Source organism: Narcine bancroftii, chromosome 2 (genome assembly GCF_036971445.1).
Source record: "Narcine bancroftii isolate sNarBan1 chromosome 2, sNarBan1.hap1, whole genome shotgun sequence".
Classification (NCBI taxonomy): Eukaryota; Metazoa; Chordata; class Chondrichthyes; order Torpediniformes; family Narcinidae; genus Narcine; species Narcine bancroftii.
In genome coordinates this window covers 339,726,135-339,738,540 of record NC_091470.1, presented here as the reverse complement: position 1 = coordinate 339,738,540, position 12,406 = coordinate 339,726,135, and the positions used below count along the sequence as shown (strand labels likewise).

Here is a 12,406-nt window from a genome sequence, read left to right as displayed (position 1 = left end):
AAGGTCGGGTCTTGAGAATTATAAGGTAGCTAGATATAAAATTTAAAAGCGGAGAGGAGAACAAGATGGGGACATAAGAAGTCCATAGTAAGTAGGATTAAAGAAAACCCCAAAGTGTTCTACAAAAACAGGAGGATGTTAGGACCAATTAGGGATAAAGGGAAGGAACAATTGTCTGCAGGGAAGTAAAACATGGAAGCAGGTCAGTGTGACTAGCAAAATAGTGGTCAACTCAGACTAAAAGGGCTGAATGGCCTGCTTCTCTGTGCTGTAGCATTCTATGGTTCTACAGTAGATAGGCTTCCGTGGCTAGACATACCCCAAGTTCTGACAGAAAACAAGGGGAGAAATTGCTGGGGGTGGGGGTGGGGGGGGGGGGTGGAAGGAAGGAGGGGGGTGTTTGATGATGGGTTTTGCAACCTCCCTGACACAAGTTGTTATACCTCACATACACCTGGTTAGTCTTGCTCAAGGACCATTTAGATTAAGAATACATAATCCACAGAAGAAAATGACAAACATAATTAAGGATTGGCAGTTTCATTCATAATCTAGCATCTAGTCAGACCCTGAACAACTAATAGATTTCTGGTCCTCTCAATGTGTGGAAGCCTCAACATGGGAAGTTTGTGGGTGGAGTGTTCAGGTGAAAGTGGAGCTTCAAGATGCTTCAAGAGAAAACAATGGCTGGATTAGCCTTAAAAGGGTTAAAAGGAAAAGAGCAACATAGTTTAAGGTTTGAAAGAGAAAGAAAATCATTCACAAGGTGACAGAAATGAGTGGTATAAGCTTGATACATTTCTGTAGCAGGCACTACTGTTTGGTTTGGGAATGCTTGCCTTGGAGCTGTTGCCAGCTCTATCGAATCTGAGTGACAGCTCTTGTAGTAGTAGTAGTAAAGAAGTCCACAGTCTCTGCATTCAAACATCAAAAGAACCAAGCACCCGAGTCATAGAACCAATGGATAAGATGAGAAATTTATTTATCAATCTTTGGAATTCACTAGCTCAGAGAGTGATGGATGGTCAGATAATGTGTTCAATGCTAAGATCAGTAGACTTTTGGATACAAAGAGAATCAAGTGCTAGTTTTCAGGAAGGATGATTGACTGCATCAGACTCAATTTTATTGAATGTTGAGCAGCCATGTATGTCTTTCTTCTCCTTCTGAACTTCATGTTTTGGGCCATTATTCAACATCACTTAGTATCTTCGATAGACAATCACCAAAAAAAAATTCTGATCTGAAATAATCTGGTGCAATATTTGCCAGTGCAAAATATGCAATTAATAATATATTCCACATGCTATGAAATAGATTGCAGATGTTTGGTAGACTGCAAACATCTGCAATCTATTTCATAGCATGTGGAATATATTATTAATCAATAATATTTGTTAATGTTAAAAAATGTAATAACTGGGCATTAATGTAATACGATTAGAATGGATATTCATGAAATGTAACAATCAACTAAAGGAAGATTTAAAAATGGAGCGAGTGACATAGTGAAGGAATGGGACTTTGAGGCTTTGGCTCGAGAGGCTTCGGCGAGCAGAGGCTGCGGAGGTGCTCCCAGTGAGGTAAGGCTGGTAAGTTTATTTTAATGAATCTAATTTAATTTAAGAGTAGCTTATGGAGGCACTTGGGGGAGTCCTGTGCTCTGATTGCAGGATGTGAGGGGTTAGGGACAGCACAAAGTTTCCTGATAATCACACCTGCCAAAGGTGCATCCAGATGCGACTCCTGGGAGACCGTGTATATATTTCAGTGCAAGGTACATGGTTAAGAAAGTTAGGTGATCTAAGAGGATGGATTGACACATGGAAATATGACATTGTAGCCATCAGTGAAACTTGGTTGCAGGAGGGGCATGATTGGCAGCTAAATGTTCCAGGATTCCATTGTTTTAGGCTTGATAGAACGGGGGGATAAAAGGTAGAGGAGTCACATTGCTTGATAGAGAAAACATTACAGCAATGCTATGGCAGGATAGATTGGAGGGCTTGTCCAGTGAGGCTATTTGGATGAAATTGAGGAATGGGAAAGGCATGAAAATACTAATGGGGGTGTATTATAGACAATCTAATGCTCTGAGGGAATTAGAGGAGCAAATTTGTAATGAGTTGGAATATATGAGTAAAAAAACATAAGGTGGTGATTGTAGGAGATTTTAACTTTCCACACATTGATTAGGACACCCATACTGTAAAAGGGCTGGATGGGTTGGAGTTTGTCAAATGTGTTCAAGAACATTTTCTAAATCAACACAAAGAAGGACCAACTAAAGAGTGGGCAGTATTGGATCTCCTATTGGGGAACGAGATAGGTCGGGTGACAGAGATTGTGTTGGGGAATACTTTGGGTCTAGTGATCATAATATTATTAATTTTAAATGGAGAAGGATAGAGCTGGGCCTAAGATTGAGATTCTTGATTGGAACAAGGCTAATTTTGAGGAGATGCAAAAAGATTTAGGTGCAGATTGGGATCATTTATTTTCTGGGAAGGATGCAACAGATAAATAGGCATTCAAAGGGGAAATTTTGTGAGTACAGAGTTAGTATGTCCCTGTGAGGATTAAAGGAAAGGTTAGAAAATATAGGGAGCCTTGGTTTTCAAAGAATATTGAAAATTTAGTTTGGAGGAATAGGGATGTGTCCAACTGGTATAGACAGCGGGGAGTAAATGAGGTGCTTGAAGAATATAAGGAGCATTAAAAAATGTTAAGAAAGAAATTAGAAAGGCTCAAGGTAAAAATAAATCCAAAGGGTTTCTACAGGTACATTAACAGTAAAAGAATAGTGAGGAATAAAATTGAGCACCAGAGGGGTAGGCTATGTGAGAAGTCAGAAGAGATGGGAGAAATTTTAAATTATTTTTTCTTCAGTATTGTCTAAGGAATATTAAGCTAGGTGAAGTATAGGAAATCTGGTAGTGAGGTCATGGATAATATACAGATTAATATACAGGAAGTAGTATTGGCTATTTTAAAGAGAATCCTGACAAAATATTCCTTAGGATCCTGAGGGAGGTTAGTGTACAAATAGTGAGAGCTCTGACAGAAATATTTAAAATGAGGAGGTGCTGGAGGATTGAAGGTAGCTCATGTTGTTCCACTGTTTAAAAAAGGCTCCAAAAGTAAACCTGGTAATTATAGGCCTGTGAGTCTGACGTCAGAGGTGGATAAATTAATGGAGAGTGTTGTTAGAGATGGTATATACAATTATTTCAAGAGACAAGGATTGATTAGGAGTAGTCAACACAGCTTTCTAAATGGTAGATCATGTTTAACAAATATTATAGAGCTTTTTCAAGGAGGTTACTAAGAAGGTTGACGAGGGGAAGGCTATTGATGTTGTCTATATGGACTTTAATAATGCCTTTGACAAGGTTCCACATAAGAGGTTAGTTAGGAAGGTTCAAGCATCGTGCATTAATGTTGAAGTAGTGAAATGGATTAAACAATGGTTGGATGAGAGGTCCCAGGGTGTAGTGGTAGAAAATTATTTGTTAAATTGGAGACCAGTGATTAGTGGAGTGCCTCAGGGATCGGTATTGGGTCCATTGTTGTTTGTCATATATATGTTAATGGTCTGGATGATAGGGTAGTAAATTTAATTAGTAAGAATGCAGATTATACAAAGATTGATAGTGTTGTGAACAGTGAAGAAGATTATCAAAGCTTGCAGTGAGATATAGGACAGTTAGTAGAGTGGACTGAAAGATGGAAGATGGAGTTTAATACTGATAAATGTGAGGTTCTACAGTTTGGTAGGACTAATAAGCAAAGATCATGCATGTTAAATGGTAGGCAATTGAGGAGTGCAGTAAAATGAAGGGATTTATAAAATCTTATACATAATTCCCTAAAAGTTGAGTCACATGTAGATAGGGTGGTGAAGAAACTTTGGTATTTTAGCCTTCATAAATTAGAGTATAGAATACAGGAGTTGGGATGTCATGTTGAAGTTGTAGAAGATATTGATCGGCCAAATTTGGAATATTATGTGCAGGTTTGGTTTCTTTACTTCGATGCTGGTGGGAGTGTGGAATGAGCTACCGCCAAGGTGGTAGATTCAGGTTCGATTTTAATATTTAAGGAAAAGTTGGATAGGTATGTGGTTGAGAGAGGTGTGGAGAGTTATGTGCCAGGTGCAGATCAATGGGACTAGGTGGGAGAAAATGTTGGGCATGGACTAGAAGGGCCGAATTGGCCTGTTGCTGTGCTGTAATTGTTATATGGTTATATGGAATCAAGCGACAATTAAAATATAAAATAAAACATCTAAAATTCTATATGATAGGAAAATAAATGTTGTTTTTAAATGGGAAAGAGTAAAAGAATTTTGAAAGTAACTGAGAAAATGCATTGCTTACAGACCTCATACAAGTTCTCTATTGTAAAGCTTCCTCTCTTTCCTTTCAGATGCTCATGGACCAGCCTCAAGTTCCAGAAAGTTCTGCACAAATAAGCACTTTTTTTTGAACGAGGTGCAAAACCATTAATATTCTTCCCTTCAACCACATACCAAAATTTAATTACCACTTCTCCCCCTAAAAAAAAAGTCCTGAGTATATAATCTTCCCGAACTCTGATGGGATATCAAGGATGTTTCTTTTTTTTAAAGACGAGTACTTACAGAAATATCATTGGGAATGAGAACACTAGTTTTGTTTCTTTGTGCTTTAAAGTGCTGATGAGGTGGTTTGTATTTAGATACTTCCACAGTATGAAGAGCCAGATTCCAGGGAATTACTTTGAGTTTAAAAGCATGACCTGCAATTTCTTTTTCAGATCGGGTGGCGAGTGAGAGATGCAGCAACATGGATTGAAGAGGAATAGTGTTGCTCACATCCTGTTATGGCTTATTAAGGATTTGACACAGACTAGTTGTTGCTGGTCAAGCTACTGATCTCTCCTTGCTGTCCTTTTAGGAGGTGCAAGGAAAGTATTAACCAGAAGATCTAGCACAATAATGTAACACTGGTTAAATGACTAAATTTTCTCCATTTCACACACACCCCTTCTCCCCAAAGAGGAGCGTGTGTGAAATGGATACACTTAAGTCTCCAAAAGGAAGTTAATGATTTCACTGGCACAATCCCTTTGGTACTTTTAAAAACATACCTCAAGGCTTTCTTCTTCTGAGCAAATTTGACTGGAACAAATTCTACTGAGTCACAGTGCAGCTATTAGAAGCCGATGGATAGGAGGCAAGGAACAAGGCCCTGTAAATGAATAAGTTGGTTTGCAGATGCATGATCGACAAACAACAAAAAGAGGGATCCATTTAAAGGCCCTTGGAACACCAGGGCCCCACTTGCTTGTTGATAACTTTGAACTCATTGACTTACCGGTAATTCTGCAAATCATGTGTTTTCATGTAATTATTGCTGTGGCAAGGAAATAAAACACTCAGGGGTGTAGCCAGGTTCTAACATTAGGGGAAGTGAGCACATCAAAAAGGCACCATGACCACTGTTCCCTCTAAGCTGTGCGCGTTTGGGTGACATTCATTTTGCAACCAGCGCACAAAGGAAATCGATGTGCGCACCAAAGGTTAGTTACCTAAAATAATGTAGTTCAAACAATAGAATAAAATCCTAACTAAATATGTTACTTCGTAGAATGCAGTCATGCTTGTTGTAGATTAAAACATGCCAATACAGTTTTATTAGCCATGAGAGACAGGCTGTGCCATTATTACCTTGAAACAAATTCAAGTTCACATTTACACAAGCATTCAGTGCATATAAACTTCAGTCACTGGAAAAAAACTTGGCACAACATAAGATTTTTGCACACACTAAGATTTAGAGGGAACATTGGCCACAGCGTATACCATATGGTGAATCAGTGGTTGAATGGTGGGCTCCACTGATTGAGATGCAGCAGCATCAGACCAGGGTGACGGGGGGTGGGGGGGGTGGGGGTAGCTGTGCCACATCCACAACACATACCAAATAATTTTAAATACATTTTTAAAATTGTATTTAACATCAAAACACAAGGAACTTAAGGAAGATACAGTTTTAATGGAAGTACATAATTGTTACTTGTATTCAAAATCCAAACATAATAAAAATACATTATTTAATTATTTTACATTTTAAACGCAAAATGAAAACAGAATGAAGCAATATGGAAAATAGATGAAGCAAGTAGAACAGCCTCTTGTATCTCGGCTTCATTCTAGCAAAGTTATCAATTTATTATAATCTACTTCAGTCGTCAACTGTCTTTCAATAGAGACCAAAGATAAGTCAGACAATCTATCCTCACCCATTGTAGAACTAAGGTAGGATTTTATGTGTTTGAGTGGCTAAAAGATCGTTCCACAACTGCGTGAATTATTGGTGATTTCAGAAAAATGTGGTACAAAATGGACAGGTTAGGATAAATGGAACACGTCATTGCCGATCATGAATTTTAATACATTGGTCAGTTTCTCGACACTTGAATCTTCCTTACTGCAAGTGCACACTATCTCTTTGTACATATCTTTGAATGAAAGAAACTTGTATGATTTCAGTTTGACTGTTGATAACGTCTGAGTAGGTGTCTGCTAAAAATTCTAATTTGTTCACATTATCTGTGTCGTCAAAATGCTTTGGATTGAAACCACTAAATTTGGAAGTCACATTTTTAAAATGCTCAAATCTTTTACTTGTGCTATTTATAACAGAATCTAAGGACACGAAGTAGGATTCAACTATGTATTTCATTTTGGGCATCAAGTATTCTTTCACCCTCTGCAATTTCTTCATGGAATCTTTTTCCTTTATGTTCTCTGTGCTGCTTGTATTCCATATTAATATCACATTTTCTAGCCAACTCAGTTGCTTCATTCTCAATCTCTTTGAATTAATTCATACTCATTTTGTATTTTTCATATCTTTTTCAAAAAGCTGATCAAATGAGAAGCTGTAAATATACAGATAAATTGAAAGCCTTGTCCTGCACTTTATAAGAACAACTAAGAATTTATAAGTACTGAATGTTTCCAGTATATCTTTTACCTCAGTGAGCTGTTTAGGAGCACAGTTTTTTTTTTAACCTCTCCATCAAATGAGAAGCTGTAAATATACAGATAAATTGAAAGCCTTGTCCCGCACTTTATAAGAACAACTAAGAATTTGTAAGTACTGAATGTTTCCTCTATATCTTTTACCTCAGTGAGCTGTTTAGGAGCACAGTTTTTTTTTAACCTCTCCATCAAATGAGAAGCTGTAAATATACAGATAAATTGAAAGCCTTGTCCCGCACTTTATAAGAACAACTAAGAATTCGTAAGTACTAAGTGTTTCCAGTATATCTTTTACCTCAGTGAGCTGTTTAGGAGTACAGTTTTTTTTAAATCTCTCCATCCAGAATTCTTTGCAGGGCAACAACCCATGCTGCTAAATTCTGTAAGACCCTCTACTGTTGACTTTCTGGATGCCCACAAAGCTTCTTTAGATTTAGTGCGAAAGGGTTATTATGGTTGCGTTGTTCTTCGTTTAGTACTGAAAGACAAGGTAAACTGCCAGAAAAAAAAAGTATAGACACTTTCTAGAGTTCCAAAAAAACTTGGTCTGAATATTGGAGCTTACTATATCAATTAAAACCAAATTTAAATTATGTACACAGTAGCACGTAAAAGGTAAAGTTAAAGATTCCATTATTGTCACGTAATACTACATTTAGAATGTAACATTAATTTTGTCTACCGTAAGGCAGACAGAGAATCGCCACTTTGTCCTGCAAGTCCTCACAGAAACTTACAGTACCTGGTATTCCTAGGCGGACTCCCCTCCAAGTACTGACCAGTCCTGAGCCCGCTTTGCTTCTGGTTGTACTGACAATAACCACACCAACAGTGCGAGTGTAAAACAGCTTTAATAAACTAATATGTACACTAATTGCAAAGCACTAAGCCACCTTGATTTTAGCTGTTATCTTTGATAGAATCTGCGCTGATGAGGAATGTATCGGATCATTTTGTATGTCAGGGCAGAGATGTGTTGTATTTTGATCACTCAGTAATAAATGTTGCCCCAATAATATATCATCTTTGGCAAACACCTTAATAAATTCCAAAAATATTGCCTTTATTTGTAATTGGGGAACGTAAACCTTGATACTCGTGATGACCAAAGAATGCCAATCCCTGTTTTCCCAAATGGCATCTCTAACATGAGTTGGAATCACCCTATTTTTCTCCATCTCTTTCCTCTGTTACAAGGCCAACAAAGACAGTTGTGTTGTTGAACAAACATAATTTTGTAAGGAAAAGAGCTTTCTTCACTTTTTGGTGACTTTCACTTTTTTTCATGCTTTTCAATTTTATGTGTACCTTTTAACACAAATCTTGAAATCAGTTTTGGATCACTCCGACCATCTAACAAATTTGCAAAAAGTCAACAAGCAAAACAAAGCTTAGTGTTTGCTCTTGGCTAGTAAACCAGGCAATGCCCATCCATTTCACTACCACCTTTAACTGTTTCTTGTACCAAGTTGCACTGAAATGATGTTCAGCTTCATCTTTTGGAAAACTGTCAAAATTATCTTTAAAACCTGGCTGACAAGGGTCTAACAAGAAGAGTAGAATTTTCTAGTTCTGCAGCAAATTTTGGTACATGTTAATAAAATAAAGAAAAGCACGTACTAGATGAGGTGTTACAGGTGTTTCACAAAACAGGTGTGGATCAGTTGGGTATTCTGTATGTGTGTCAATAATCCCACCTTTGTCCCCTGGACAATAGTCTGCTGAAGTGATCACATCTTCTAGGGGCTCCACTTCCACCACCTGTGCAGCCACAGCAGCCAGGGTGCTGTCACCAGCCCCTAGCCGAAAGTAGGTACTAGCAAGTCTTCAAAGGGTTTCATCTCAGGTGCAACCATATTGACCTGGGTACCATATCCATCTCCTAGTCCTTGGCAGAAGGTAGGTAGCAAGTCTTCAGAGGGTCCCACCTCTGGTGCAGCAGATGTCGTGTGCTTTCCGAATGAAAAGTAGGCCTCCAATCTTGGATGATTCTTTTTCTTGATTTGCAACTTCTTTCATCTTCCTTCTGTCCCACCCAGATAGTTTCTTCTTCCTAGTGTTTTTCTCCATGGAATTCCTGATCAGAAAATAAAGTCTATGATAGTACTAAAAGTCAGGAGAATGATGATGGCATCCATGGTAGGAGAGCAAGGAAAGTGCATTGGCTAGGCTAAGGGGGTTTTAGCTTGTAAACAATACAAAATTTGCAGGTAGCCTATAATTATAATTTGATGTTCTGTCCACTCTTCCAATGTTATATTATTTCTATCACACATACACCTTTTATCACTAACTTATTATAATTTTGAAAGCCAAAGAGAAATAAATACCTTCAGAGCTATTCTTCCCCAGATGCCAGAGGCCAGACCACTCCCCCTTAGTACATTCTTTAAAAGTGGCACCTTTTTCAACTGTGCACTCACTGTTCAGTCTCTTGTGATGCACTGTGAGACTGGGAACTTGTCTAAGATTGGCTGAAAAAGGCCTCATATCTGCTCAGCTCATTTCTGGAATTCTACCAAGAGCACAACCATCAAGGGGTTAAATCTAAAACTGAGCATGGGTTTCCTGCAGGTGCTCAGATTTCCTCCCAAATTCCAGATTTGCTGTTTTTAGGTGAATTGTCACTGTAAATTACCCTAATGCAAATGGCTGCTGGGAGGAATGGAATGAGGTGTAGTGCAGTGATGTTAAAAGGAATGGACTGCAGAGAAATTTGGTGGATCAGGAGTGAATCATTCTGAGTTATGACCGGTTGGCCAGAACAGAACTCAGACGTAAATTGAGGAACATCTGTATTTTGTGCAATTTTCGTCACCTAACTGCAGGAAAGATATTAATAAGATTGAAAGAGTACAGATAAGATTTAGTAGGGTATTGCCCGAGTATCAGGAACTGAGTTACAGGGAAAGGTTAAACAGGTTAGAACTATTTCCCCAAAGCGTAGAAGAATGAGGGGAAATTTGAGAGAAGTATTTAAAATTATGAGGGTATAGACAGAGTAAAGGTAGGGAGGTTTTTTTCACTGAGGGTAGGAAAGATATAAACTAGAGGACATGTGAAGGGTGAAAGGGGAAACGTTTAGGGGGGAACATCAGGGGGAAATTTTTCACACAGAGAGTGGTGGGAGTGCGGAACAATTTGCCAGCTGAAGTGGTCAATACAGTCTCATTTTTAACATTTAAGAATGTGCTGGGTGAATGTCAGTGGGACCAAGCAGAAAAATAGATCTGCACAGATTAGGAGGCTGTAATATTCTGTCCCAAGGCTTAATATTATGTTCAGGATTCTAAAACAGTTAAAAATATGTTGTAGTCACCTTCCAAGTTAAAGACACAGTCATGACTAAATACAACTATATTTTGATACTAACTTCTAAAACAAAATTTGGGATTAACTACAGAATAATTGGTTCACACCACCTGGGATAAAATGACCAAATTTGCACTGTCTGGTTTTAAACCTTTTCTTCCAGAACAAGTAGGAAAGAAACTTGCTGGGAAACAGATGTCACAGGCCAGAGATTTCAAGGGCTCAGTGGAGATGCAGTATTTCTTCAAGGAAGCTTTGAGCATATCTTTGAATCTTTTTCTCTGTCAACCTGGTATTTTTTCCCCCAGAGCAGATCATGGAATGGAACATTTGGTTTTGAGTCTAGTGATGAACTTGAAAATGACATGGCCTGCCTAGTATGGACACCTGGGTATACTTCCTGAGATGACTGAAAAGATCAAGGCCCCTACCACCATCATGTCAACCTTCTACAGGAACTCTATTGAGAGTATCTGGGCTGGCTATATCACAGTGTGGTACGTTTGCTGCAGAGAAATGGATTGGAGGTCAATCCACTGGTTCATACGTGGCAGAGAGGATCACTGGGATCTCCCTCCCCACCATCGACATGATCTACCGGTATTGTTGTCTTAAGATGGCAAGCAAAAGCATTGAAGACATCTTTCACAGTATCTTTCAGCTGCTTTCTTCAGGAAAGAGATGCAGGAGTATCAGAGCCAAGAGCACCAGGCTGAGAAACAGCTTCTTTCCGCAGGCAGTGAGAATGCTGAATGACCAAGGGAACTGCTCACACTAACCATCTGAGACTCTCATATTTACAGAACAGTATTTATATATTTATTTATCATTTGTATAATGTATACTAGTCCACAATACAATATGTATTGTATGTGTGTTATGTCTGGTTATGTGTCTGCATGCTTTGAACTGAAGTCCAGTGAACACTATTTTGTCAGGTTGTACTTTTGCAATCAGATAACAATAAACTTGACTTGAACATTGGTATCTCTGGCCTGAAACACTGATATTGGTGCACTTGTTTTCCAGTAAATTTGAAGGACTTTATGGAGATAGTTTTTCCTGCATCTTGAGATGCCTAATGTGGATAATTCCAGAAATGTGTGGAAGCAGGGATAGCTTTTTATATATTTTGAACCTCGTCTAAGGTACTAATCTTCATATACCCTTCTTCTTAATCCTTCATTGTTCAATTGTTCACCAACATTTAATATGGAATCCAGGACTTGTGACTAGTGATCAGAACTATGAAGAAAAACCAATGTAAAAAGAGGCCCTTTGGCCCATATCTTTGTGTTGATCATCAACCACCAATTTACATTTATCAGACATTAATCCCATTTTTTTTCTTTCCACTTATCCATGAACTTCCCTCAGATTATACCACTTACCTACAAACTGGAGGCAATTTACTGTGGAAATTAACATAAGAGCCACATATCTTTGAGAAGTGGGAGGAAACCAAAGCAGCTGGTGGAAGCCCATTTGGACGCAAGGAGACCGTCCTCTAGTTTATATCTCTCCTACCCTCAGTGAAGAAAACCTCCCTACATTTACTCTGTCTATACCCTCATAATTTTAAATACTTCTATCAAGTCTCCCCTCATTCTTCTACATTCTGGGGAAATAGTCCTAACCTGTTTAACCTTTCCCTGTAACTCAGTTCCTGATGTTCAGGCAATATCCTACTAAATCTTCTCTGTTGGTCAGCAGTGAAACATGAAAATCTGGAGACACCTTGATTGAAGTAAAAACACAATGCTTTTTATAGCAAAGATAAAGATACAAACCAACATTTTGGCCTTGTGCCCTTCATCAAGTTATGAGCAAAATGTAGGGAGGTGCCAAACATACCTTGTTGAAGGGCACAAGCCTGAAACATTGGTTTTGTATCTTTATCTTTGTTAAATAAATTATCTGGACACCTCCTACTGACCAACTGCCCGCTCTGTGGACCTTTTTATCTCCAACTGCCGCCGGGACATCAACTATCTCAAATTCACTACACTCTTCTCCAACCTCACAACCTCAGAACGCTCCACCCTCCACTCTCTCCGAAATGAC

At 38.5% G+C, this 12,406-nt stretch overlaps 1 long non-coding RNA gene across 3 annotated transcripts in view; it reads left to right on the top strand.

Moving 5' to 3' along the window:
* Window positions 1-5,586, top strand: part of LOC138752793 (uncharacterized) — a 70,195-nt gene extending 64,609 nt beyond the window's left edge. For 2 of the 3 annotated variants that reach the window (XR_011350935.1, XR_011350936.1), the window contains one exon: window positions 4,798-5,586. This is a non-coding gene — a long non-coding RNA (uncharacterized lncRNA). Of the gene's footprint in view, window positions 1-1,444; window positions 1,578-4,797 lie in introns of those variants that run through there. The other variant, XR_011350937.1, reaches the window with a different exon arrangement.
* The last annotated feature ends 6,820 nt before the right edge of the window (window positions 5,587-12,406 follow it).